Source organism: Pteropus alecto, unplaced genomic scaffold (assembly GCF_000325575.1).
Source record: "Pteropus alecto unplaced genomic scaffold, ASM32557v1 scaffold20, whole genome shotgun sequence".
Taxonomy (NCBI): Eukaryota; Metazoa; Chordata; class Mammalia; order Chiroptera; family Pteropodidae; genus Pteropus; species Pteropus alecto.
This window is the reverse complement of record NW_006436298.1, coordinates 3,099,478-3,105,662: the sequence shown is the minus strand read 5'-3', so window position 1 is coordinate 3,105,662 and position 6,185 is coordinate 3,099,478.

Genomic DNA, 6,185 nt, shown 5'->3' with positions numbered 1-6,185 from the left:
ACCCCATGTTCAATGCAGCATTGTTTACAATAGACAAGATATGGAAACAACATAAGTGCCCATCAATAGATGACTGGATAAAGAAGATGTAGTACATATATACAATGGAATATCACTTGGCCATACAAAAGAATGAAATCTTAACCATTTGAGACAACATGGATGAGCCTGGAAGGTATTATGTGAAGTGAAATAAGTCAGACAAAGAAAGACAAATACCATATGATCTCACATGTGGAATCTAAAGAACAAAATAAAGGAAACAGATACAGACTCATAGATACAAACAAGCTAATGATTGCCAGATGGGAGGGGGTTTGGGGCTATTTGAAAAAGGTGATGGGATTAAGAAGTACAAATTGGAAGTTACAAAATAGTCATGGGGATGTAAAGAATAGGGAATATCGTCAATAATATGGTCCTAACTATGTATAGTGCTAGGTGGGTACTAGACTAATTGGGGGATCACTTAGTAAATTATATAAATGTCTAACCACCATGCTGAACATATGAAACTAATATAATATTGAATGTCGAGTGAAATTTAAAAATCAAAAATAGGGGGAGGGAAGGTGACGGGGAATAGGAGATTCAAACTTCCAAGTAGAAAACAAATAAGTCAGGGGATGTGGTGTACAGCATGGGGAATATAGTCAATAATATTGTGATAGCATTATATGGAATCAGATGGTTGCTGGACTTACCATGGTGATCACTTCTTTAGTTACATAAATGTTGAATAACTATGGTGTACACTTGAAACTAATACAATGTCGAATGTTAGTTATATTTCATTTTATTTTACTAAATTTATTGAGGTGACATTCATTAATAAAATTATTTTAATAAAAATGTTTTAAAAAAGATTAAATAGTAGTGAATAGAAATTCTAACATCCCAGGCAAAGGGATGTTACTCCAACGCAGATAGTCTACTTTGCAGACTATCATTTTTTTTTTATTGTGGTAAACTATAAATAATATAAACTATACCATTTGGTAGACTATGATTTTTACCTCAATTGCTATTACAGAGAAATTGACCTAAACTACACGTAAAACATAAACTACCACGTATCCTTCCCTTAGCACACTTACTGAATTCAACACTAGGCTTGTCAAGGCCAAAGACCAACCATCACTAAATATGTTTGACCCAGTTATCACCATTTTTAAAGGAATCCAAATATTTTTCATATTGATGACTATAGAATTATTCTAAATTTCTTACACGAATATTATGGGTAGAAATATATCAAAGACTATGTGTAAAATGACTAAGACTCAAAAAGATGCTTCAGGCAAAAGCAGCAATAGAAGAACTACACATTAACTCAGGATTTTTAGTGAAAAATATTACTTAAGTAACATTTAATCTGAGATAGAAAGTTATCAAATATGTGAGGAAAGAAATTTCTCAGATGTTTTCAAATATACCAAGGGCCTATTTTTAAAATATATATGTAATTGCCTTAATAATAAATTACCCTAGTTAGGCATGAAATAAATCATGAAAGAACCTCTGGAACAACTACCTAGTTCTCATTACTGTATGTACCAAGGGGAACCCACAACTTTTGGGTGTGATGGATGTGTTTGTTATTTTGATTGTGGTGATTGTTTCTTGGGTATAATATACTTATCAAATTATACACTTAAAATAGAGTAGTTTATCTGCTGTCAATTATCTCTCTTTTAATAAAGGTTAAAAAAAAAAAAGAGTAGATGCCTCCAGCCACTCCACCATATTACTTAATTTTATCTTCCTCATAAGATTATCAGCACCTGAAATTATCTCATTTATTTATTTATATGTTTATCCATTTATGGTTCATCTACTAATTTCTGTACGAGGTCCTTGAATGCAGGAATACTTGTCTTATTCATAATTATATACCAAAAGCCTAGAAAAAAATAGGAAGGACTCAATAAACATAGCAGATTGATGGAAAAAGTGAATGACTGTGCAAGGATATTTCCCATTCCTGATGAGGATTCCCCTAGCTTCAGTGAATGAGTTTAGGCAAGGACTCTGTCTTTCCACCTTTATGGTTTTAGTGGATGTCCTACTTCCTGGCTCAGAGCAGATATACAATAAACGCTTTTATAAATGAACAAAGAGAGAAAGAAGTAAAGCACAGATTATCAAACACAAACTTGAAGTTCTTTGGTCTGTTTCAAGTTCTTTGGGAATTTTCAGCTACAGCTGGCAGCAGTTTAGTCTGAAACCTGGGTAATCATGTTAGGGGTCTTTCAACTGATTCAGGTAAGCTAAAATGAGGCACCATTGTGTGATCTAGGGTAAATTACTTAAGTATGAGGACTCTTGCTTTCTTTCTCTGCAAAATAATTAAGTTTAGGTTAGAAGAATTCTGCATTCCCTTACTATTTTGAAATATCTGCTATATCAATAGATGGAGAGTCAGAAAAGGGATGTTGAAGAAATTATCAAGCAGATAATACAGGTAGTAGCCAAGGTCTTCCAAGGTTGACCAGAGGCTACTTTTTTAAAAAAACGACTAAGAATGATCCAGGAAGCCTCAGGGAATGTTTACAGGGAGGTTGGACTTTCTCCCTAGGATGACTATATTGTCCTCTTTCTCTGCCTGCCTATTGCTAAGCAGCTTCTTCTCATTCATTGGTGATCTTGAATGGAGGAGCAATCACAACTGTTCTGGTCAAGTGGCTAAATGTAGGAAGTAGTTTTTCAGAGTACAGAATTCTATTTCGTCATTGCACTCATGCATTTAAAAAACAAACAAGCAGAAGGCCTTTCTAGGCCTCCATTCATTTATTTTAAAAATTGTTTAGGTTTAGGTTATCATGAAGATTAAGTAAAAACAATGCCTGGAAAGGGCCTCACATAGTGTCAGTCATATAATAAACATTCATGCTACCTACCACTGTTATTATATTATGCAAGCCATGACCTAGAAGCCAAAATATTTAATCCCAAATACTGGCATTTGGTTCCATTTCTTTCTACTGAAGATAGAGGAGTTGGCTATGAAATCAAGAGGAAGAGATCCAGAACTGCACATGATAATAGTCATCTGCTTCAATTAAAATGCCTCAGTATATTAATAAGCCCAGCTGTGTTTCCCAAACAATTTGGAAAAGCTGCAAAACCCAAAAATAAACCCAAACAAAAAGACATGCAGTCTGAAGGCAAATTTCAATTTTAAATTTCTTATGGCAAAAGGTTGATATTGTGTTTGACATTAAAACTATATCAACACTGCAACTTGTGACAGATACTATCGCATACTCATTTCCTCGTCTCTGTAACAAAAGCAGATATTTGAACGTCTCTGGAAAATTATTGTTCTATTTGTTTTATTTCTTATTAAATGATAGGCCTAGGATAAATGACATCCCATTCACATTAAAATTATTGAAAGGCATAGCCCTTGCTTAAAAATGTTATTTATTTATTTTTAGTTTTCAACATAGAATTGAAAACTAAAAATAAAATAATTTTAGAAGACATATACCATTTATTTTAAAAATGTATAAACTGATAATAATGAGCTTTAAACAATTTTTCAAAATGTTAGTTCTTGGATAATTTTATTTATTTATTTTTCTTAAAATGGTGGATAATTTTAAATAAGAAATTGCCTTTGATAAATCATTAACAGCAACTTTTTACTAATTTTAGTTTAAAGAAGTTCTTTTCTGTATAATTTTTAAGTGATTGATTATAAACTCAAATAATATGATTCTGTATAATTTCCTATATTTATTTTATATCAAATAAGTTTATGTAACTTCTTTAAAATGTAAAACATAAAAATTCTAGTTACTAATTATGCATATAAATGGACATTTATTTTTTTGAGAACAAATATATTTCACATAAATGGAAAAGATGAAGAAATCTCAATATAGAAAATATTTTGAAAAACTTAAAATTTTAATTTTAAATAAGATTTTTATTTTACTAATATTTATTGAACACATAATATAAGGAATTCTGTTAAGTCCTTTAGTTGCATTTTTCTTATAATCCTGATGCAACCTAATAAGGTACAAAGAAATTTTTCTATCTTCTGCTTCTGGTAACTCTTTCAGACTCTATAGTCAAACTTTTTCCCACTGCAAAATACCAAAGAATAATAGATAAATTACAACGAACAGGTGGAGCTGAACTTTTGAGAAATTAGGAAAAATGTTCAATATCTCACAATTATGGGAACAAAAACCAGAGTAATAAGCCAGCACTGAAGTTATAGATATCTTAGAGACATTTGCTGATCAAAGTTACCTTAATCCTGAAGGTTTAATGTCTCTTCAACAAGAACAAATGAACCAGAACAAATCCTAGGATATATGAAAGATGGTAGCGGTATGGGGTTGGAATGGAGAAAGCTACATAAAGCTAGAATCCTCAGAGAGCTTCAGTGGAAACAATGGATCTCTCTGGCTTAAATTCTATATGGGCATAAAGACTCCTCTGATAATATGTAGCCATAGCAGATGCCCTCCTACAGATTAGTAGCATATTATTGTATGCAAGAGAAGAAAAACAAATCTTCCTGGAAGAATGTCCATTGAACCAAGATTTTTAAGATTCCCATAGAGATTAGCCAAAGTATAAACTCACAATATAAAATCACCAAACACAATAATAACCAAGTTACCATATGTGAGACTCAACAGGAAAGAGAACTAGAAACCCAGTGACACAGATATTGTAATAATCAGAGACAGAATATAAAACAAACATGCTTGAAATTTTAACAGAAATAACAAAATTATAAACTTGAGCAAGAAACAAAGATCTATTAAAATAATTAGGTATATTTGAAAAATAAAACAAATATTCTAAAAGTAGAATATATAGTTCAAATTGAAAACTAAAAGGATTGGTTAAATGGCAGGTTAAGCACAACTGATGAGATAATAACTAGACTGTAGGAAGATATGAAAAAAAATTAGCCAGAATATAGCATAGGGAGAAAACTGAAAATATGACAGAGAAAAAGTAGGAAACTAGGAGAAGAAATTCTCCTCTTAGCATATTTAGAATTTCAGAAGGAAAGAATAGAATGAACAAGAGAAGGGCAATATTTGTTGAAATAATGGTGAATGAATGAATCAGAAATTTCCAGAATTAATGGAAGTTATGAATTCTCAGTTTCAAAAGGCAAAATAAATTCAAGGAAAATTTTAAAAATAATCCACATGTACACACACTGAAGTGGAATTGCAAAACACAATAAAAACTAAAAAACCAGCCTGAGATTAAAGGAAGTTTACTTATGTATAAATGACACACTGACAGCAGATTTCTCATCAATAGCACCAATGCAAGGTAAAATATATTCAAATAATACCTTCCAGTTCTGAGAAGCTTATAGCTGTCAACCTAGAATCGTGTACTTAGTTAAAAGAGGATGAAGTAAAAACATTTCAGTCAAGAAAAAAACTAAGAGAGCTTATTGCTAAGAAGTCTTCATAAAAGAAATTTATAAAGGATATTCTTAAGACTGAAGGAAAATAATCCCGGAAAAATACATGAGATGCTAAAAGGATTGGTGATCAAATAAATTAGTAAACATGTGAGCAAATGTTAGTAAACATTGACTGTACAATGATCAACACTAATTAAGAGAATCAAAATCATAATAAAACTAATAATTTCACAATAATACTTTGGATGGGGATGATTTGAATTAAAGTATTTAAAAGTATTTGTATGGTTTGGAAGGTAGTGAAAATCATAAATAATCTTTGTGCTTTAAGTTGAGCATGTTAAATTTTTAAGGAAGATCATGTCTAGAATATAGAACTTCTAATACAGTGGAGGACAAAAATTAATTTTGAAACTCAGCTAGCAGAATAGATGCCAGGAATGGGTATATGAGAACCACGACAGAGACAGGATAAATATAAAAATATTAATTAACACGGCTGAAAACTTCCAATATAGGAAAAGTCACAGTATAATTAAGACTAAACTCACTTGCTGAAACATTAAGATTTTCAGATTTACAAAGAAAATTACTATAATATTTTTACAAGGAACTCACCTAAAACTTGAAGACAGAAAAAAGATGAAAGTTAATATAAGAAATGAGATATACTAGGCAGAAACTTAACACCAAAGGACTGGTATAGACAAAATAAACTTTAAGATAACAAACAGTATTAGGGATAAAGAAGGTAATCATTTAAGTCAGC